We start from the raw sequence: 24,310 nt of genomic DNA, 5'->3' as shown, positions 1-24,310 counted from the left end.
TAATCTTGATGCAGGAAACGTGGTCAACACAGGCAGTGCACGGAGTGGGGTACCTGACTTTCCATAGGTTAGCACTGCCTTTATCATCAGGACGTGTCTCAGGAGGCCTAGCAATTTGGATAAAGCAGGATTTATTCCCAACGGCAATGGTAATTCCCTGTATTAGCAGGGATATATTGGCTGTTGAACTTAAGATCGTGAGCCAAAGGGGGATTAACCATATAGCTATTGTAAACATCTATTTTAGACCTGCCCCTCTAAGCATCCAAATCCCCATGGTGGACCATATTGCAGATATGTTAACCCAGCTGCCCGGGGGAACATGTGTAATTGTGGCTGGGGACTGTAATACCCAAATGAGACACAATGAAGATCACCCATTGTTGACACATCACTATGCAGAACGTCTGGGCAGATCGGGATCAGTGCAGGTAGAGACACAAAGAGTCACGGGTGGCAGCCCAATTGAATAACCTAATTACTAGTATGGGGCTAAAGTAGGTCAAAGGGAACACAGGATCAGATGCTCCTGCTGCACCCACGTTCAAAAAAGATACCTTCTCGAGACATCTTGGTTATATTTTTTTAGACCAAATGCTCTGGCCTTCCCTTATTAACATGACTGTGATCCCAAGATCCGACAGCGATCATCAAGCCCTTTGTGCAGTCTTTGCAGCACCTCTATTTAAAAACAATGGTCTGTCTCCGTGGGTAATGGGCAGTAACACCAAGGTAACCAACAACAAAAAGAACCTAAGGTGGGCAGCAGTGGCAAATGATATGGAGGTTCAGACTTCAATTTATTATAGGGTCAATGAGTCTCTGTCCTCCCTGGTTTCTACTTATTCTCCATTGGTTAACTTTGTCCAGCTGCACTGCAGTTTGATGGATCGACTGAGACCTCTTTTTATGGTGGCAAGACGTAGAGGGAAAGCCACTTACAAATCACAGAGGTGGTTTTCCAAGACCTGTCGGTTGGCAAAGTCCCAGCTGGGAGCGCTGGACAAGGGGAATACAGCAGAGATAAGGGCTGGGAGGTGCTTTTATAAAAAACACTAAGTGACACCAAAAAAAGGTGGGAAAGTGGCCAATGGGACAGTCTAACCACTCCCCTTCAAGAGGGGGATACTGATCTATTTTGGAAGTTGGTGGCAGATTGGAAATATTCCCTCAACCCTGAGAGCAATCCAACAATCCAACCTGAAAGATGGGTGAACCATTTTGAAGAGCTTTATAGGGAAAGGTCTAGTGATAAGGCCCTGCTATCAACATATATGGGTGTTGCTACTAGTTCACTGGACAACAAATTTGGACCCCTTAGCTCTGATCTGGTTAGTTTTACCCTGGAGGAAACTACACAGGTCCTGAAAACATTACATAAAGGAAAGGACCCAGGCCCAGGTGGCATGCAGGGTGACCTGTACCTGTCACACCCCGAGGTCTGGACAATATACTTAAATACCTTAATCAATGCTATTCTGAGGGGAGAAGGTATTCCCCTTATGTGGCGGGGATCAACAATAGTCCCAATTTATAAAAAGGGGGACAGAGACTCCAGAGGGCATTATAGCTGAATTGACATTGGCCAAAAGGTATTTTGCAAACAGGTCTTGGCCAGCTTGCACTTGTGGATTGATGACCATCAGATCCTTGTTAATTGGCAGGCTGGATTTAAGAAAGGAGTTAGTATAGTGGACCAAGTGTTTAGGTTTAAATCACTATGCTGGAAGTACTTAACCCTAAAACAAGACCACCTTTATGTCACCTTCATTGATTTGAGGATGACATTTAATCAATTCCCACAGGAGCTTCTTTGGAGAGTCTTAGACTCCTATGAATTGAACAGTGACTTAAGGCTAATAAAATACCAGCATGAGGACACCTATGCAAGAGTCAGGTGGACCCAGATTCCCATTGCGAGAGGGGTCATACAGGGGTGTGTCTTGGCCCCTACCTTGTTAAGCCTCTACATCAATGGTGCAGTGGACCAGCTAGCCCAGTGCAACCATGACGCTCCCAAGCTAAAGGGAATGCCTGTACCTACCTACCTTTTATACTGGGTGCGACTTTGGTCCTTTGAGAACTAGAAGCACTTAAGTCCTTATAGAGCAGCCATGTTAGAACTACTATCCATTGATAACACGGTATCAACTACCTAGCTTAAATATATCAAGGATTTGTGCTATTGGATCAAAATGGAGGAGATATGGGGGTGTCTACAGAGCATAACAAGAGGTACTGCGTATAAAGCGACTTTACTAGGAGGCGGTACTAACCCAGATATGGCGAGCCCAGACAATAGGCAGTAGAACGGAGCAATTTTTATATCATAAGTGCTCACTAAAGTTTGAACATTACATGGATAGCATATACCCGGCACAGGCTAAAAAATCTGTTCATAAAATTTAGATTAGGAATTTTGCCGTTGAACTCTGTTACCTTTATATGGAAAAAAGGTAGCTGTACGATTAGTTCCTGCCCCTACTGCGCGATGGAAATAGAGTCCTTGGCCCATTTTTTTTCTGCCCAAGGTACATAAAGCCTAGGAAGAAATGGATTATTCCCCTATGCAGGCTCCTCAGCACCCAGAATTTCAGGGAGACGCTGCGTATATTAACAAGTGACACTAGTGAAAAGGTGGTGTTTGCAGTTGCCAGGTATCTATGATTTGCTTGGATTGTGAGATCTAAGGAGACTTCTCACCTTGTATAATAACATTTTTGTACCATGGCCACTGGCTGAAAATTGAGATTGTAACAGTGTTTACGCCCTATTTATTTTAGCGAATAGCAGCCCTCAGACCTACAACAAGAGTATAATTATCATGGTCGGTATCTAGTAGAGGGACTTATCCTGTGATAGCGTGGTTACTGTTGCCAAGAATTCAAATTTATAAAAAGAATTGTCAGTGATCATTCCCAAAGGGTATTTTAAAAATTAATAAGTCATCCCTATGAATGGCGAGCTATTTAATTATGATTTTATGTGTTGTAAATATGTTTTTAGGATAATATGTATGTTTGTCATTTTAATGTATGTATGTTACTTTTATGGCTTACAGCTGAAATAAAGCTTAAATTATTATTATTATTATACTTTACTATAATCAAGAGGACATTTACGTTATGGTTGAGGACCTGGGCAAATTTTTGATGAATTACATCATTTTTCTCTGGATGTGAGGAATGCAGTTTCACTGCAAACACTATGGGCCTTATTATGACCTTGACAGAGGAGTTTCCTCCATCACAAATGTGGCGGATATCCTCTATGCCGTATTATGATCTCCATTGAATATAATGGGATCATAATACAACAGACGGGATATCCGCCACATTTGTGATGGAGGATACCCCTCCCTCAAGGTCGTAATTAGGCCCTCTATATGATATAAGTGAATGGTTTATAAATATATTTTTTGTGGTCTGTGTATTTATCTCTTTAAGAGTGGGTAGAAAGAGGCTTTTTGCTAAAACGCGTAGGCAAGTCTGTTTGCAGCACCTTGCACTTTAATATAACAAAATACAAATTTCCTTTTTTTTATTGTTTATTTTTTTTAAAGCAAACAACTCATACCGGCTTGTGCTGTCTCCTGGATCTGCCCGGGTAAATTAATTGTCGATGAGGGCAGGAACTCTCAGGAAAGGGGACAATATATATATGCTGTATGGGACAATCCTCAAACTTAAATCTATTGCCCTGGGGAGGTGGCAGTCCTTGGGTACAGGGGTGCCACACAGGCCCACCTGCATACTTAAATCCATTTGCCCTGGGGAGGTGCCAGTCTGTGCAGCACGGGGGTGTCGCACGGGCCCCCCACATACTTAAATTTATTTTCCCTGGGGAGGTGGCAGTCCCTGTGGTGCAAGGTGCTGCATAGGCCCCTCGCACACTTGAATCTGTATACCCCAGGGAGGTGGCGGTCCCTAGGGTGCAGGTGTGCCACATGAGCACCCTGCACACTTCAATCTATTTGTCTCAGGGAGATGGAGGTTCCTGGGGCATGAGGGAGCTGCATGGCTCCCCCTGCACACTCTAGTCTATTTGCCCTGGGGAAGTGGTGGCTCCCGGCAATGGGAGGGTGCCACACAGGCCTCCCTGCACACATCAATTTATTTGCCCCAGGAGGACTTGGTCCCAAGAGCATGGGGGTGTCATGCAGGCTCCTCACACACTTCAATCTCTTTTCTCTGGGGAGGTGGCAGTCCACAGGACTCAGGGGGTGCCACGTGAGCACCCACTGCACATGTCAATCTATTTGCCCTGTGGAGGTGGCAGTCCCCAGGGTGTGAGGAGTGCCCCGCGGACCGCCCACACACTTCAATTTATTTTCCCCAGGGAGGTTACAGTCCCAAGAGCCGGGGGTGTCCACAGCTCCCCTCATTATTTAATTTTTAAACTCACTCCAAAGAGCTGGTAGTCCCTGGGGCACGGAAGGCCACCCCTGCATCTAATATAAATTTTGCCACATGACTTCAGTAAAGCCCTAGAAGTGGCTGTGTTAACCTACAGTAATGAAAATTACTTTACGTTAAAAAAAACATAGAAATTCACTGAAAAAAAAAAAGGTTACAGGGACGTTATATTTAGGAAACCGGATGTAAAAAAACACAGAAATTCACTTAAAAAACAAAGGGCAACAGGGATGTCATAGTTAGACTCAGTTTGTTCACATACAAAACCATAGAAGTTTGCCTGTTATAGTTAGAGTTATTTCAAGTAACTATAACTCTCGCCCTCGCCATGCACTCCTAATTACCCCACAAATTGCAGCACTGATGACATCTTTGATAACATAATTGATGATGTCACTGTTACATCTGCAGTAAAATTATTGATCACATAACTGTGCATGGTGGGTGCACGAGTTATAGTTACCTTACGACACGAGTTATAGTTACTTGAAATAACCCTAACAGGCGAATTTCTATGGTTTTGTACATTTCAAAACTGAGCCTAACTATGACTTCCCTGTAACCTTTGGTTTGTTAAGTGAATATATCACTGCAAAATTTGAAATGACATCATTGATGACAACAGTGTGCTTGGCAGGGGCACAAGTTTTAGCTACTTTAGAACACGAGTTATAGCTCCTTGATATATATATATATATATATATATATATATATGGCAGGGGCACAAGTTTTAGCTACTTTAGAACACGAGTTATACATATATATCAAGGAGCTATAACTCGTGTTCTAAAGTAGCTAAAACCTTTGCTCCTGCCAAGCACACTGTTGTCATCAATGATGTAATTTCAAATGTTGCAGTGATTTTATAAATGATGTCATTGAACATATCATGAGTGATGTAATATTTGAGGTCATTGTCAGTGTATCGCAAGGGCATGAGTTATAGTTACTTTAGGGCATGAGATAACTTTAACTGGTGAATTACTGTGGTTTTGTTAATTTAAAACTGTAGGTTTTAACTGACATGTTCACCTAACTTTAGTGTTCCTCTTAACCTTTGTTTTTTTCAGTGAATGTGTAAGGCATTTTAAAGGCATTTTTAAAGCAAAGTAAAATAATATTACCATACCTAATTATAGCCTTTGGATTTTTTCAGTGAATTTCTAGATTTTTTGTATTACCATACGTAACACCAACTCCACACCGCTGATAGGCCTGTGGCTGTATGCTGAGTGGGTTTGGTCACAGGGTCTGGCCTTCCATCTAACCCCTTAGAGCCATCTAAACCCATGCCATGCATCTTTATCATTTTTTACCCTTACCACACTTTACCACTACCCACTCCTAAACCCTAAAAGTACCCTTTACCACTACTCTCCCCTAAACCCTAAAAATACTCTTACCAACCCTAAATCCTAGAATTAATCTTACCACCCTTCATCACTACACACCCCTAAACCCTAAAATTAGCCTTCCTACCCCTTAGCACTGTCCACCCCTAAGCCCCTGTATATAGCAAACCTGGTCCTTCCAGGCTCAGCACAGTCCTTAATTTCTGGTGCCCATGCAGAAATATTGGCCAATTCCACATATAAATTTTAACCAAAGATGGTGTATCCATTTTCAGTTTAAATAGAATTCATCTCCCAGTCTACTCCGTCATGAGCACATAGACGAGAGGATATGAAGACATAGAAAAGGGACTTCGTTTGTTGTGACAAAGACCTGTGTGGTCAAAACTTGTTTCTTTTGCACGTTCCTTTGATTTAAAAAAAAGCAGATCTTCAACACCCTTAAAGGGTCATGCTCTTTGGTAACATTACCTAGTGTCGGTCGCCACTGGGTAGTTATAGTTAGGGCGGCGTTTCCAAAGGAAATATGTTCATATGATACTAACAAATTTGGCACCTTTTCATGAATCTTCACAAAACTTGCTAAAAGAGTGATCTTTTTTGTCTAGTTTGTACATGACAGGTTCAGGTTCATCCATCAAGCGGGGCTAGACAAAGAGAGGGTACCAAAATGTAAAATTCTCTTGTGTTCTTCATAGACTTTTTAAGAAGCGCTACAGAATGGAATTACATCAAATTTGGCAGGCAGCTAGATCTTGGTCCACAAATTGTGCTTTTTGTGATTTTATGTAATCCGTTCAGTAGCTTTTGAGGAGTTAATGTTTAAACACATTTGTACATCTGGAAGGTCAGGTCCAAGGGACTCTCGAGAGAGTCTCACAGGACTGCCAATTCAAAAATAGAGTATTCTGATTCACAGAATCAGGCTATTTGTGACAGCTAAAAAGTGCTCTTTCAGGTACAAAGCCCTATTTGTGATTCAATAACTTATTACTAAATAGCAAATAGGGTCTACAATTAGGTTTTAGGAAAGGGTATGTTAAGGGCGTCTCTTCCTAATGGCGACTTGCAGTGGGACTTAAGAATGTTTTGCAACCAAAATCCAGTCACAAAACATTTGCAGTTTGCCACCAACTTTAAGTTGGTGGTAACCTATTCGCAAATGGGAAGAAGTCCCCAAGGGACCCCTTCCTCTTTGTGAATGTGGGTGCTAGTATTTTTTAAGAGCAGGCAGTGGAACCATGGACCACTGCCTACTCTTAAAAAATAAAAATAAAACATTTCAGTTTTCTTTTTGAAATGCATCCCATTTTCCTTTAATGGCCTCCCTCATGAATATTGATGAGGTAGGCCCATTTGCGACCCACTGGGAATCACTAAATATGTCTGAGACGCATTAGTAAATAGCTGTTTGCGATTTCCTAAATGAGAATCAAACAATTCACAATTAGGAAATACAAACCTTCGTACGTCTGGCCTGTAGTACTGTTGGGTTTCTCGTGCTCTGCTTTGTTCCTCGCGCAGTGGAACCAGAGTGTGCGGAATCGTGGAATGGAATGTTAGGTGTGGGGGTTGGTCTTTGAAACCGAGTGGGCGGTTGGTACCGGGGGAGACTGAAGGAGGACGGAGGTATTGAAGCTGTCGTATTCTTCATAACTGAATAAAAGAAGTTCAGCTTACCGGTGTGGTTTGGACTACCCTTCAGTGGCGACGAGTGATTCTTCATCTATCATCGCGTATAACAACTGGATCTTTCCACTTCATTACGCGAAGGTTTTTCCTGGTTACGTCGTGGTCAACCGATCGTGAGCAACTGACAGCTTCATCTTCCGCATACATTGAGTCCTTGAAGACTTTCGATAAGTACGCTTGAATTCTGGCGCATCGAGTGTGTACTGTGTTCGACGACTAGTGCGCTTCTTCTTCCGGCGGCCATTTTGGATGTATGCTTTTGCGTGTCACGGTGACACGCACACCATCCGCTGCCATTTTAGGACACAATTGCACGTCATTGCATTGCGGCCATATTAGATTAAAGCATTTGCGTGTCACGGTGACACGCACACCATCGGCGGCTATTTTGTGGCTGCAACGTGTTCTGTATCTAGAGCGCGTTTATATTAAGCTTCCATTAACCAAACAGGAATTTGCGCGTCATGGTGACACGCACACCTACGTCACTGCCGTTTTAAATTGCGCTATTTGAACATTTATATTTGTATTGGACGAAGGAAAGTAATTTTGAAGAGTCTTCCCTGCCTGTGACAAGCACACCTTTATCATCTTATCTCGGCACACTTTGGCATCCATATTGAATGTACTTACAGAGTAGCTTTATTTATTACAATCTGTATTTTATGTTATTTTGATCTTCACTATGCAACAGTCTATTTCCCCACCTCCTCCTTTTGTACCTAATCCAGCTTCTCCTGACGCGGATTGGGAACAATGGAAGGAGGCATTTGAAGCATATTTGGACGCTCTTGAGGGTGAAACATTCACTCACAAGAGAAAATTTGCGATTTTGAGACACTGCCTTGGAAATGAAGGGCGGAAAATTTTTAAATATATTCCCAAGGTAACTGTTGTAACTGCAGTGGGTGAAGGTGATAGTGTTGAAGATGACTACGAAACAGCAATCAAGTCTTTGGACACAAGGTTCAAGAGGTGTAGAAATGTCACCTTGGAAAGACATCAGTTCTACAAAAGGGTTCAAGCTGAAGGTGAATCTGCGTCTGGTTATGTTGGTGCTTTGAGACTATTAGCGGTTTCATGTGATTATAAGGAATTCGAAGAAGAAATGATCAAGGATCAACTCGTAGAGAAAACTAATAATAAAAAAGTGCAAGAGGCCCTGTTATCTACACCTAATTTAACCCTACAGAAAGCATTGGAGATTGCCACCAGAATCGAAAGTACTGTATCATTCATGGAACAAATGTCAATTTCTGACAAAAGTGGTCATGTTCCAAAATCTGATGTACTTGTGGTCAAATCAAAACATAAAAAAGGATACAAAGGAACTGTACCACAATTTACAGGTGGAAAGTCTGACAAAAAATTTACAAGTTCCTTAGAGTGCTATAGATGTGGTAGTCCTGCGCATTTGGGTAATGCTAAATTTTGTCCGGCTATTGAAAAGATATGTGCCAAGTGTTATAAAAAGGGGCATTTTGCAAGAGTATGTAAAGCAAATAAGTTTAACAAAGTGGATACATCTGTATCTTACAGAGTTAACAATGTTGCCACGAATGAATCCCCTTCATCGTGCAGTGATGGAGAGGAAGTATTCGTGGTCAATAGTGATTCCGTGAGAGGTGAATTAAGGCACTCCTATGCAAAAAGACCTTTTTGTTTGGTAGAAGTAAACGGAGTCCAGGTGCAGATGATGGCTGACTCTGGATCACCCTTTACTCTTTTGAGTGAATCCAAATGGAGTGACCTGTTAAAAAATCACGGAATCACCTTAAACCAATCACGTATCCAGCCTGTTGGTTACGGTGGAAAATCTATTGATGTAATTGGTGAATTCCAGGCTGATCTCAGGTTTAAGAACAACTCAACCTTTGCTACCATATATGTGGCAAAGGATAATGCTTGTCTTTTGGGGTGGTTTGACCAAGGCAAATTGGAACTAGTTTTGGATCCGAATAACCCAGAACAAGTTATAACAAGAAAGGAATTCATGCATGTATCTTCCATTATGTGTGATAAGTGGGAGTCGTGTTATCCTGAAATTTTCAAGAAAGAGGTTGGGTTATACAAGGGTTTTTCTCACAAGATCAAAATTAACGATAATGCCCAACCAAAGGTGCACAAGGTACGGAAGGTTCCTCTCACTTTGAGGGATGATTTCAAGAAGGAATTAAACAAACTGTGTACTCTTGACATAATAGAACCAATTGAGTCCTCAGATTGGGTGGCGCCTGTGGTATTAGCTCGTAAGGCGAATGGCACGATTAGGATGTGTGTGGACTTACGTGACCTTAATGACCAAATTTGGATCGATCAATATCCCTTACCCAACATTTCAGAAATGTTGTCTTCTGTTAAGGGTGGGAAAATATTTTCTTTGCTTGACATGACGTCTGCATATCATCAAATTAGTCTGCACCCTAGTTCAAGACATTACACTGCCTTTATCACTCCTTTTGGGTTATTTCAGTTTAAACGGATGCCATTTGGGTTGGCATCTGCATCCGCTGTCTTTCAGAGGACAGTAGAAAGTATGTTTCAAGGTATGCGTGGAGTGATGGCATTTCAGGATGACATTCTGGTTTATGGAAAAGACATGCAAGAACATGATGAGAGATTGAACAAGGTGTTGGAGGTTTTGAAGTGCAAGGGCATTACCCTCAGTTCCAATAAGTGTCGCTTTGGTGTACCTACAGTGGATTACTTGGGTGTTGAGTTGTCAGCGGATGGTATCAAACCCAAGGTAAATTTAGTGAAAGCCATCCAAGAGTTTGGTTGTCCTGAGAACAAAGACCAGTTAAGGTCCTTTATGGGCTTAATAGAATTCTATGCTAAATTTGTACCCAAATGTTCAGAAACAACGTACAATTTAAGAATGCTTCTGAAAAAGAATGCTAAATTTATGTGGGACGTTGACTGCAACCGTGAATTTAGTAATATTAAGCAAGAGATCTCCCAGGCAATTCCCTTGAAACCTTTTGACACTAGAGATCACACAATTGTAATGACCGATGCCAGTCAAAAAGGTTTAGGTGCTGTTCTGTTGCAAAAAAGAGATGGAAGGGAGGAAGTAGTTGCATTCGCTTCGAGGAGTTTGAAGGGTGCTGAAGCGACATATTCTGTGATAGAACGCGAAGCTTTGGCATGTTGGTGCGCTATCAACCATTTCAAACAGTATGTATGGGGATCAAGGTTTACGGTTAGGACTGATCATAAGCCCTTAGTTCAACTGTTTACTGCCAAGGGTGCAGAGAAAGCTACTCCACGTATTGCTAAGTGGCAGTACAAGTTGTATGAACACAATTTCAGGTTAGAGTATGTTCCTGGCAAGAAAAATATATTAGCAGATTGTTTGTCTAGATTGTCGAGCTCTGATTCTTCGGAAGGTTTATCAATGGATTTGGGTGCCAAAGACGAAGATCGTGAAATTGTGGTTTGTTCAGTAGATGAACAATTTAATGGGGCATTAGGTGAACAAGAGTGGAGGGAAGCTTGCGATGAGGACCAGGACATGAAGTCAATTGTGGAAGGTGTTGCGTCAGGGTGGTCACAGTGGTCTCCTGATGGTGACCTTAAAGATAAGTACAAACATGTTTTTGGCCAGAGTATAAAGATATCTCTGATTCGTTGAGGAAATATTGGAATGTAAGAGATGAGCTGAGTTTGAGTGAAGGTGGATTATTTAGGGGTTCTAAGTCCATACCTCCAGTTGCTTTGAGAAGTAAAATAATTAACTTGGCTCATGAAGGACACCTGGGCAGAAGTTTAACCAAATCTAGATTGAGAGCTGTGTACTGGTGGCCTGGGCTTGACCGAGATGCAGAGGCTGTTGTGAAGGATTGTGTATCTTGCGCATGCAGTGACAAAAGTAAGGTTATGAGGAAAGCTCCACTGTACCCTGTAGAAACACCCGAGATGCCCTGGTTGAAATTGGGTCTTGATTTCATGGGACCTTTTCATCTTTTGCCTGCCAATGAACGGTATGTATTGTTGTTGGTTGATTATGCATCAAAATGGGTGGTAACGAAGTGTGTGTGTTCAATAGACACCAGAACGGTTATTGAGTTTCTGAGAGAAAAATTTTCTCGGGAAGGTGTGCCAAGTCATTTGGTCACGGACAATGGGGTACAGCTGACATCTCAAGAAATGAAACTTTTCTTGGAATCTTTGGCTGTGGTACATTTAAGGACAGCTCTCTATTTACCTCAAGCTAACGGTCTTGCAGAGCGTATGAATAGAATGGTTAAATCATGTGTACAAGAGGCTGTTGTGACCAGAGCTCCATTGGCCGGTTTGCTCAGAGACTTGTGGTGGGCACATCGGAATACCCCTAATAGTATTACCAACATTGCTCCTTTTGAGTATATGAGAGGCAGGTCAGGGTGCACCAAAATGTTTCCAGCTTGGATGAAAAATAGATTGGAGCTGGAGGATTTTGATCATTTTGACTTTAAGAGGGTTGATAAGGCGTATGACCGTAAGAGGAACTATCAAGGGAAATACAAATTGCGTTATGACTCAAAATGGGGCGTTTCTAATGTTAAATGGAAGATTGGTGACATGGTGCTGGTAAAGGATCCTACTTTTGTAACAAAGGGAAGATCGAGATTCAAGGGTCCTTACAGTATTAAGGAAGTAAGAAAAAATGTTGTCATTTTGGATAATGGAGATGTGTGGAGTATGTCCAGGATTGTGAAAGATTCCACTTCTCCAGAGAACCAAGGAATGAAAAATAGTCATGAGTCCGAGGGCGGGGTTCAAACCAAGGTTTCTTCCAGGTTACGCTCTGAACCAAAATGGTTAAAAGATTTTGTGCATTAGAATTTATTGGTACTGTGCTTAACACATGGTGCCTTGCTTATAATTGCAACATAGTATAATCTGTATTGTAACATGTAGATCATAGGGGAAACTTGTTAGCAATATGTAGTAAGTTATATTTCCTTCCTAGTATGTAAATATTATTTTTCTCTCCTTTTAAAACATGTTCCCTATCTTTTCTTAGTGTTTATTTGGGGTAAGGGGGATGTGTTATAGTTACCTGGTTATGATTCTGTCAATGTAAGGCACATATTAGAACCCTCACTTCATCAGGGTTCCTTGTGCGAGTGATGAGCAAAGGAGGTTCTTTGGCAGTTGGACAGAGTGAGCGTCGAGTGTAGCCGCTCTGTCCTGGGTTGGTGATGAAAAGAAGAGTCAGGGAAGGTTTCTGGTGGCCTGGAATAGATAAATGTGTGGAACATTTTGTAAGGGATTGTGTGTATTGTGCCGTCAGTGACAAATCTCAAATTACTGTTCCAAGTCCTATAGAAGCGATTAAGGTTCCTGAGAAACCCTGGGGCAAGCTGGCGATTGATATAATAGGGCCAGTGAGTTTATCCTATGGATCCTTGGAATACGGATTAGTACTTATGGATTTTTACAGCAGGTGGCCTGAAGTAAAGTTTGTGAAAATTCCTGACTCTAACAATGTTATCCAATGGTTAGAAGGAATTTTTGCCAGGGAAGGTATTCCGGACGAAATTTTGACTGACAATGGGTCCCAATTTACTTCTGGACAGTTTAGAAAATTTGTGAATTTATTGGGAATCAAACATTCAAAAACTTCCCTGTACCATCCTAGAAGTAATGGACTAGTGGAAAGGTTTAATAGGGTTCTTAAGGACAATATTCAATTGGCAAAAGCAAGTGGATTGCATTGTAAACGTGAATTGGAAAAATTGCTGTGGGCCGTGCGAACGACCAACAATTCTGATACACATGTATCACCTTTTGTTTTATTACGGGGACGCGTTCCGTCCTCAAAACTAACCAGGGAATGGATGGGTCATTTTGACGTGCCGTGGTACAAGGTTGAGAGTGTCATGGAAAAACGTGGGTTAGCGCAACAAAGGTATGTACAGAATTCAGAAATTCACCAACGTAAATTTAAGTGGAAGGTAGGAGATGTTGTGCGGGTGAAGTCACCTAGAACAATGGTCAAAAGTTTGTCCAAATTTGGTTGTGGGAAGAAAATTGTTCAGGTTGGTGACAGTGCTGTTAAACTGGACGACGGCAAATGGTGGAACAAGGATAAAATATCTCTAACTAAAACTGTTATTGTGGAAGATGTCAATAGTGGTAATGGTAATGGAAACAGAACGGAGCACCTTGAACGTTCGGGTAATCAGGCTGTTGTTCCACCTGTTCCATCTGCGCAGTCGTGCAGACGTTCAACTAGAACTGTCAAATCACCTAAGAAACTTGATGATTACACATTTTAATGTTCTGTATTTAATATTTTGTGAATTACCATGTATTGATTGGTGGTTATACATTAATGTATTATCTTTGTAATTTTTATGTTTTTGCATTGTAAGGGAAGAGATGTGTTGGGTTTCTCGTGCTCTGCTTTGTTCCTCGCGCAGTGGAACCAGAGTGTGCGGAATCGTGGAATGGAATGTTAGGTGTGGGGGTTGGTCTTTGAAACCGAGGGGGCGGTTGGTACCGGGGGAGACTGAAGGAGGACGGAGGTATTGAAGCTGTCGTATTCTTCATAACTGAATAAAAGAAGTTCAACTTACCGGTGTGGTTTGGACTACCCTTCAAGTACCCTGTCCTGAAGTTAAAAAAAAAAGAATGTAGGGGGACAAAGCAGGGATACCCTACCCCATTTGACCATATGGGGGAGACCCAGAGGGTTGCACTCTAGGACCAAAAAAAAAAAATGAAAAAAATCAGTGTTTTTTTCCTCGATTCAATGAGATCAAGGCAAAAAAAATGGCGACCACTATATATATATATATATATACACACACACACACACACACACACATATGTTTATATATTACCTACTGGTTATAGTTAGGACCTAGTGTCCATAGGAAAATCATTTTAATGCAACTCTGGCACCGTTTGACAAATCTTCACAAAAGTTTCAAAACTAGTTTGCCACTCACTTTAGCTGCTGTCTTGAAAGTTTTGGGGTAACTCATCAAGCATAAATCGAGATGAAGTGGGGGGCTAAAATGGTTTTCCCCCAATGCAATTTCCCAAAGGGATTTCAGACACAACTAGAGCCCAAACCGCTGGACAGAATTACACCAAATAGGCAGAAAGGTAGCTCTTGTCCAGAAAGCATCCTTTTTGTTATTTGGTGTAAATCTGTTCAGTAGTTTTTGCGATATTAAAAGAAAACCATATTTCAAATCTAGAGGCACAAACACTTTGCAAATCCTCCCGATCTTCTGCAGAGATCTGATTGGCTGCCAACACTTTAACCAGGAAGGGTTGGCAGCTATTTTGGAACTTGGACTCAGCTAAGTCCTGAACAAAAAGATAAAAAATAAAGAAAAGTGAGCAGGGTAGGAATACCCTATACCCCTAGCCTTTGTGGTGGGCTCCTGCTGGGACCCTATCAAGTCAAAAAATACATTTTTAAAACGTTTTTGCTGTGAAAATTTAAAAATAAACTAGCACAGGCTCCCGGGGGCATGCCCATATGTAAAAAACATAAAGGAGGGGGTGCACGGGTCCCACTCCTAAGGCTCCTTTGGTGGTCCCCAGGCCCCTTAAAAGCCTTAAGAGGAGGGCCCTGTGCATGCCCCGGGACCTGGCTTTTTTTTTTTTTGCAGACTAGCAAATCCACTGTGATTTCATGGCAAAAGAAATCATAACAAATGCTTTTTTGCATTGGCTGGCTCCCAGAGCTGGTTGCATTACCGTAAAATAATTTAATTTATTTAATCTTAAAAAACATAGAAATTCACTGAAAAAACAGAAGGTGACAGGGTTGTTATTGTTAGGAAATAGAATTTAAAAAAATAGTATTAAAAAATAGAAATTCACTTTGGAAAAAAAAAAGGTTACAGGGACGTTATAGTTAAGTTCATATTTTACTCGCACAAAGCCATGGATATTCAGCAACTATAGTTATGGTTAGCTCAAGTAACTGTAACTTGTGTCCTAAGGTACCTTTATTTCATGCCCATGCCATGCACTGCTAATTGCCCCACATTATACATCACTCTTGACATCTTTGTTAGCATCTTTCATAATATCAATGTAAAATGTGTAGTACAATAATTTTGGAGAAAACTGTGCATGGCAAGGACTAAACCCATCTTCTGAGGCTACTTATATCAATGGTGGGGGCTAGTATGGCCCTCCCTGGGCCAATGGTGGTCCTGGGGACTCCATTCCTGGATCTGAGTAATAAAATAAAGGAAGGAGGCATGCACACTCACTCCCAGAGCCTACCTTGGCCCTGGGGACCCCATCACCCGGGGCTATTAATTTAATTAAAATGGATGGAGGGCACGCGTCCCACTTCCTAAGCCATTAAAGGCCTGTGGGACCCCATTCCCCCATGCCTGTGCCCTTACTCTCTCCCAGAGAGCCCAATCATGAGACGCAGTAGTTTCCCTGCCCACCTCATCATGGGCAGGGAAAAGTGTTTGCTCCCATCTGGCAGGATTATTTTAAATCTCCAGCCAAATTGGAGCAAACTCCAAGCGGCTGTTTCCTCGCCATGCACTGCCAATTACCCCACAAATTACAGTAATCATGCCATCTTTTATAACATCATTGATAATATCAATGTAATATTTGCTGTAACATTTGTGATGAAAATGCTGTGCATGGCGGGGGCAAAGTTATAGTTACCTTAGGGCACGAGTTATAGTTACTTGAGGTAACTTTAACTATAACTGGTGAATTCCTTTGGTTTGCTACGGTTAAAATAATCTGAGCCTAACTATAACATCCATGTAACCTTTGTTTTGATATATATATATATTTATTATATGTATTTTTTTAACTTATTAAAAACAAGGGTTACAAGGAAGTTATAGATAGGTTCTGAATTTACCTGAACAAAATCTAAGAAATTCTGCAGTTAATGTTAGAGTTATTTAAAGTAACTATAACTAGTGTCCCGGGCATGCACAGATTTATTCTCCAGAATTTGCAGCATGTGCTACCAACCCAGCCCACAATCACCTGCATGCTTCTCTCAATGCAACTGAAATTCGTCCCAATACAAAGAAATACAATATTTTTGACGTTTGGAGAATCTCCTTTTTAATTTACTGGCTCACGCACCTCTAAAAGGTGGAATCAACAAGAACAGCAAGGGAAGCACATATTGATACTAGAGAAAACATGCATGGTGAGACAAATAGATGAGAGCATCCAACACCGATTGAATATAAAAAAGACTTATTTATAACAAGGTGTATTTTATAAAAATATTTTTGAAATGATAGATTCTAGACACATGTTTAGGAACAGCCATGAGCCCACCTCAACTGCACTGATGACGATTCCATTACAGAACCAAGAGTGAAATTGAGTTGTCTTGTGTCCCCATGTATGCCCAGGGTGCTATTATGGATGAAATAACATAAATCTACTAAACCATCTCCAAATTATGTGTTAGAAATATCCCCCCCCCCCTCTAATGATGTATTTTAAGGTGCTATCATGTAATGATGAAGGAAAAGGAAGGACAGGTACAAAAAAAGTAGTTACCTAAGATCACACAATGTAGTCAATTGCAAGTCAGGATTGATGCACTGATGTTCCAGGTTTCACATTGCTTAATTCAGCCAGTAGAGTATGCAGTTAAATCTTTCTTTCTCCCATTTTCCGTCAAAGCCAAATTCTTTGTGCTCAAGTCTTTAAGACACTAAAGCCCTCATTATGACTTCAGCAGTCTTTTCACAAGACAGCAGAAGCCGGGTGCGCCAGAAGACCACCAACACGTGTATGCCGAGAGGGGGAGGGGAAGTGTTGTGTCTGTGTGTTAGTGCATGTATGTTTGTTTGAATGGGGAGGGCGGAAGGGGGTTTCTGTTTGAGTATGTGTGTGCGAGTGTATGTGTTTGTTTGAGTGTGTGTGTGTACTAGTGTATCTGTGTATTTCTCAGTTACTGCATGTTTAGGTGCAAGTATGTGGGGGTGTATATAAGCAAATGCGTGGGTGATGAGGGTGTATGAATGTAGGTGTGTGGTGGTGTGTCTACCGGCGACAGGAATGGAGATTCCTGTCACCGGGTGCCTGACTGCCAGAATTTTCTTGGTGGTACAACTGCCATGAAAATGCTGGTGGTCTGCTGAGTCGTAATACCGATGGTGGTATTACGGCTATTCAGGCCAGAGGTCCTCACCTCTGGCCTGGTGGTCTGACCACCCTGGCTTTACGGGCAGCGTTTCGGCACTTTGGCTTCGGCCAAACCGCTGAAGTCTTAATATGGAGGTCTTTACCACTGGCCCGGCTGCAAGAAGATTGCCATCGCGAGTCTGGCAGTCCAGGGACCAACAGACTCGCAATGAGGGCCTAAATCAGAGCATCATGTTAAGTCTGTACACATATTACATAATAAATCAGGTTGACACAAGAAGTCTTGGTTAAATAAAAAATAAGGAATCGCTGTGTACACTTTTTAATGCTGATATTACTGGCTTCCCCTAATTTTGTGAAAAGTGTTTCTCATATAGACTGAATACCTGAGTAAAGGCAAGTATACCCATTGGAAAAACAAACAGCCTCAGGGATACAATTGAGTTGCGCATTTTCACATCTGCTCCAGTGTAGTGCAGAGTTTAGCTGCAAAAAGACTCTCAAGGAGCTTGTATTAGGCATTTCAGAGTACCAACATGGACGGTAAGCAATTGACACCAATTTATAAAAATAAAGTCGATTTTTATTACATTTCAGATACCAAAATAAAGCAAATCAGTTACCTATAACCAGAGTTATGGATTTGAAAGTATAAATAATAAAATAAATAAACAAATTAAAGAAAATAATAAAAGTATAAAGTATGAATGATAAAATAAGAAAGAAATACTAAATATATGTATTCAATAAAAATACATGATAAAAATAAATATATAAAATGAAATAAATTAAATATATAAAATAAATTGAATAAAGTCAAGTAAATAAATACATAATAAAAGTATAAATGATAAAAATCAGTGTATTCACAAGTTGTCAAATCTCAACATTGTATTTAATGGGAAAAGTTACTAGTGACATTGGGCCACCTAAGGGGTGAGTTCAGAGAAACCCAGTCATGGTTAAGGTTGTGCGGGTCCCAAGACCAAACTGCAACAGCCGGATCAATTTTACTTGGCTCGTGGGGCCCGGGTGCAGAGGTGTCCTGGCTGTCTTTGATCCTGATCACGGGAGCAGAGTGTGCTGAAAATGGTACTAGTAACACTCAGGTGGTCATTCTGAGTTTGGCGGTCATCACTGAAGACTCTGTGCAAGCAGCTGCTGAAAGACCGCCAGTGGTGGCAGAGTGAAGACTGCCACATTACGAGTCACCCACACAATACCGCCAAGATACATCCAAAAAAACGACACAGTCGGCCGAAACGATGGCACAAAGGAGGCTGCTGCACCACCAGCTCCGCCACAGCAAGAATATCCCACCCACCAAATAACAATTCACAAATCAACACCGTGGTTCCAACACAGCGGCAATCCATTAGCGGTCCGAACCGCCACAGGAAAAATAGGCACCACCACCAGAACACTGCACCACATTGGACAATACCATTACCCAACACCTGAGACACACAGACCTGTCCACAGCACTACAAAACACCCCCCCCCACACATACCCTGGACCCTTTGCAACCAGAAACTTTGATAGAGTGAGGCAAGAGCACACTGAAAGGAGGCACTGCACCTAGATACCACAGGTACCATCACACTGAACAAGCATCACACAACACACCACTCCACACAAACACCACAGAGCACACACACGTATCACTACATAAACTCACATCAACAAACAGCACACCCAGAATCCCTGCACAACGTACACCCCACCCGCAACACAACCACCATGGCACCACCAAAATACCCACGATTCACAGAAGAGGAGCTGAGGGTAATGGTTGACGAAATTGTCAGAGTGGAGCTGCGACTGTTTGGAGCACAGGTCCAGCAGACATCCATAGCCCGGAAGAACATCTTATGGCAGAGGATAGTCATCAGGGTGAATGCAGTGGGGAATCATCATGTACAAGAAAGGATATTAGGACGAGGTAGAACAACCTACAGGGGAAGGTACAGGCCATGGCTTCCAGGCACCAAATCGCCGTTATGAGGACAGGTTGTGGGCCCCTACCGGCTCCCCCAGAAATGTCACTGTGGAAGGAGAAGGTCCTGGCTAGTATACATCCAGAAGGGCTGACAGAAATACCTAGTGGACTGGACAGTGGCAAGTCTACTGTACTCCCCGGCCAACATGTCCCTGTGCACAGCATGTACCCCCACCACCTTCTCACCCCCTCACACCACCCTAACGTGCACACAACCACCATGGACCCAATACCCACCCTTGCATGACACAACACCCTACTGACACCATTCCCTCACAGGCCCACCTAGTGCATAGATACCTCACACTGCAGCAAGTACCACATCTACCACAATGCAACACTCCTTACCCTTGCCTGACTGCTACATCCACATCACATCTCTGGAATGGCATGTTAAACCATGTCACTCCCCATCACCAATAAGTTTAAGGAATGAACATCAGTACATGGCAATGATAGTAGCAAGACAAACATTAATTATTCTCCAAAATAGGCCCATTTCAACATTCCACTGATGGTAACACAAGCAGTGGACTGGTAACTGTCAATGCCATTAATGCTCTGCAAATCCAGTTAATGATGGCATGCAACCATGTGTGTCAGTGCTACAATACCATCATCTGACACAATAACTCTCATTCCACAGGTCTCCCAAGTGCTGCCACACATCAGAGGAACCCATGACAGAAAGCCCAGGCCTGGAAGCAGGTCCAATAGGGGAGGACTCCACTGGAAGTCTGGATATGGACGCCAAACCTGGCCCATGAGGCATGAGTGGTCAGTCCACCACCACTACCCTCACCCTGCCCACAACTGAAACCACCTCCTCTGTGGCAGCCAATGCACAGCAGAGCCCACCTTCCCATACCTGGGTCCCAAGGTCACATCAAACAAAAGTGTGCCCCACAGGACAGGGGCAGGAGTCAACGGTGCAACAACATTACGGTCCTGGTGTCAGTGGGAGGGGGCACCCTGCACCAGGAGCACAGGCACAGAGGGCAAGGGCCAGTGGAAAGGCAATCGTGAGCCAAGGGATAAGGTTGGTACAGGACACAACTTGCCAGGAGGCCGTCTCCAGAGTCCTGGGAGCCTAACTGCAAACCCACAAGAAGATGGGCCAGATACTCACCACCTTGCAGGACACACAAAGGCTAGAGGGGGAATACCACCAGGAGGCCATGCAACAGTGGCACGCACTCAGTGCCACCATGGTCTCCATATTAGGGGAGTTCAAGGAATTGAACAATATCCTGCGGACGTCCTCAACCCAACACTAGCCCCCATCCAGTAGTCAGGCAACACCACGGACAACAACATCAGCACCTGATACTGGAATTGAGGCACAGCAGGAGGACCCACAGGCCACCAGCACCCATACCCCTGCAGCTGACCACAAAAGAGGCCGCCCATCCAGACATCCTGCAGGATCTGAGACCAAGCACAATCCCTCCACCAGGAAGTGATCATTCTTCTGACCGGTCACCCTTGTGTGCCACCCTGTTGGCTGTCCAATACCAAGTACACAGCACACCGGGCAAATGGATACAGGACCTGTGAGACAAACAGCTGTACCACCCACTGTGATCAGCACCCACACCATTATCCCACTTCTCTGGACTGTGATGTCATACACTTAATAAACACACATTCACACAAGTCAAGGTGTAGTCTCTTCATTGTATGTAGTGGCAATCTTGTTTCCAAGCAACAAATATATACACATGTCGGCACCACAACAATGTTGAAGTGACAGATGTAGTGGAACACCCCAGCAGGTGTGTAAGTATATCCAAAATGTAATGATATCCAGCGTCAATGATGGCAACAGACATTACAGAAATCAGCTTGCAGACAGGGACGTGACCTGAAGAGGGAAAATTAAATGGAATCAGGCACAATGTTGTAAGGCATGTAAACCAAGACATACATTCACAGTATTTGAACACATACACAGGATGACTGGCCCAGCAGCTATGATCCCACATATGTAAGGACCTGCATGGGCACTCACACACGTGCGGGACAGGAAAGTTGTAACATAGGTAACAGCATCTATTGTTCACCTTCCTGAGTAGTCAGGAACAGGTACTTGCCGCACAGCAGCTGACAATGGAGCATGACATGCCTACGCAGCAGGACAAGACTGATAAGTCCCTCTAACATATTCTCAAACAGGCAGACTGAGGACCCCAAACCTTTGTTACAACTATAAGGCTGTACTGCAATTGCACCAGCATTCCACACATGTACTTAGCAGCAGTGCATTTCCACTACCTCTCATGGTACGTCAACTACCCTTCAAGTTCGGAAACCAAGATGGAAGGCTCTAGTCCCCACACACACCTGGATGCATGCAAATACTGGCTACAGACTGGCTTCAGCAATACATCTTCCATCTGCAGATGACATACAATTTACATATACCTGTACATCATTGAAAGTAGTGACAAATCATGTCACTCCTGTTGTCATGTGCCTCATCCTCGTCTGCCTCCCCCTCAGCATCAGAGTCACCGGTCCCACACACTACTCAAGCATCAATGTACCCCTCCTCCAACAGTGGGATGTGCCTTCTGATCTCCGGATTATAGAGCATGCAGCATGCAACAATGATCTTCCAGACTTTCCCTGGTCAGTACTGTACGGCACCACCAGACACATGAAGGCAACGAAATCTAGCTTTCAAGAGACTGAAAGTGAGCTCAATCACTAGCCTCGTCCAGCCATGAGCCTCATTGTACCTGTTCTCCCGTCCAGTAGTTGGATGTCTCAAAGGTGTCAGGAGCCAGGGAAGGTTGGGGTATCCAGAGTCACCTATGTAGAAAAGGGAACATGACTATAGGGAACAATGCTAGGCAGAGTGCTGACTGTGTCATGAGGGGTACAAATATCTGACGTGGAGGGCAGTACACATACCTTTGAGCCAGGCCCTTTCTCCCTGGAGCTGTGACATCATTGCAGGGACACTGCTATTCCTCAGGATGTAGGAAGCATGTGCTGATCCTGGGAATTTAGCATTCACATGTGTTATGTACTCGTCTGCAAGACACACCACTTGTACATTGAGCAAATATGTACTCTTCCTGTTTCTGTAGACCTGTTCATTGGTCCTTGGAAAAACCAAGGCAACATGAGTCCCATCAATGGCCCTACTTACATGTGGGACATTTGATATGTTGTAGAAGGCTGCTTTTACAGTGGGCAATTCTGGACGTGGTGGGAACCTAATGTACCTGTGAACCTGCTTGAGTATGGCATCCTGCACATCCTGCAACACCTTACTGAACTGGGGCTGTCAAAAAAACCCAGCCAGTCCCACTGTAACCTGAAAAGAGCCACTTGCCATAAAATGCAGGACTGACAGCACCTGGACTGTTGAAGGAATGGCATGGGGATTTCTCAAACAGGGCAGGAGGTCTGGCTTCAACTGGGAAACCATTTCCCTGATATACAAACAGTTCAGTCGATAGGTCAGGATGATGTGGCGCTTTTCCATGGTATCAAGATCTAGGAGTGGCCGATAGACTGGTGGATTTCTCATCACTCCATTGTGGCGATATCTGGGCAGGGACATAAACAACAATCTGGGAACCTCTCACAATGTATGGCACCAAGTATGACACACGACAGTTTTATTCATGCAAGTTGACTGTCATGTTGTGGGAAGACACATTACTCCACACACCATTCCTAACCAGACAATGGCACATGCTCCCTGTGGAAATGGACATATTCAGGACATGTACACGTACACCTTCTATGTGTTCCACTATACTAATAATATATGCTGACAACTGTACTGACAACTGTGGTGATGTCACCACTACAGGAGTCATAATCCACAATGTGTGACCTGATGTATCTATTTGTTATGACATACAGGTAATTACGCAGTGTGGACCCAGGACAGTCATGTAACAGACAAATATGGCATCCACCTGTCCTGCATACATTGGACAGTTGAAAGTGACCTCGTTCCACCGGCGGAAGTCGTCATGGAGGAAGGTGGTCTGAACCGCCGTGCAAATCCCCATTGGTTAACATTGACATCTATCAGAGACTGGGACCAATGACGATCACCACCAGCGGTGATGGTCATGACCGGTGGGGTCGTATTGGCCAGCTCAGTTGACTCCTGGCTTTCAGGCAAGACAGACCTCTACTTCATGTGCTGCTGTGTCCTGTATCTTGGAGCAACAATGGCATGCACTACAGGGGATAGGGCCCCAGTCTTCACTACGGAGGAACTAGAGAAACTGGTGGAAGGGGTCCTACCCCTGTATGGGCATTTGTACCGTGCTTCAGGGCAACAGGTCAGTACAATGTCCTTTGTCCCACATGTCAGGTGGTGTTTGACGATGTATGTGTGTGCACATTGACAAGTCATGACTGATGAGGTATTTAGCATGCACATGATATGTGTGGGATATTGGAAGTGCGCATGGTCCATGTTTGTTTTGTGTCACCAAAGGTTATTGCTGTATTGTTATATTTAAAATCATGTCCCCCGTTTTCAGAATGTTTCCCATGCAGGTCAGCACTCATCAGAAAAAAGGGTTATAGAGAGCCATAGCCGGCAGAGCACCCACTGCAGGAAGCGATGGAAAGGACCTGAGACGCTGGGCCCCGAAGACCACAGAGGCCCAGCTGGGGACGGCCTCCCAACGTAGGAGGGATGCCCATCGGACCCTGACCCCCCTAATGGCCCGCATAACGGCGGTGGACTCCCCAAAGTTGGATGGGCACT

Source organism: Pleurodeles waltl, chromosome 2_2 (assembly GCF_031143425.1).
Source record: "Pleurodeles waltl isolate 20211129_DDA chromosome 2_2, aPleWal1.hap1.20221129, whole genome shotgun sequence".
NCBI classification, from domain to species: Eukaryota; Metazoa; Chordata; class Amphibia; order Caudata; family Salamandridae; genus Pleurodeles; species Pleurodeles waltl.
This window is presented reverse-complemented; position numbering follows the sequence as displayed.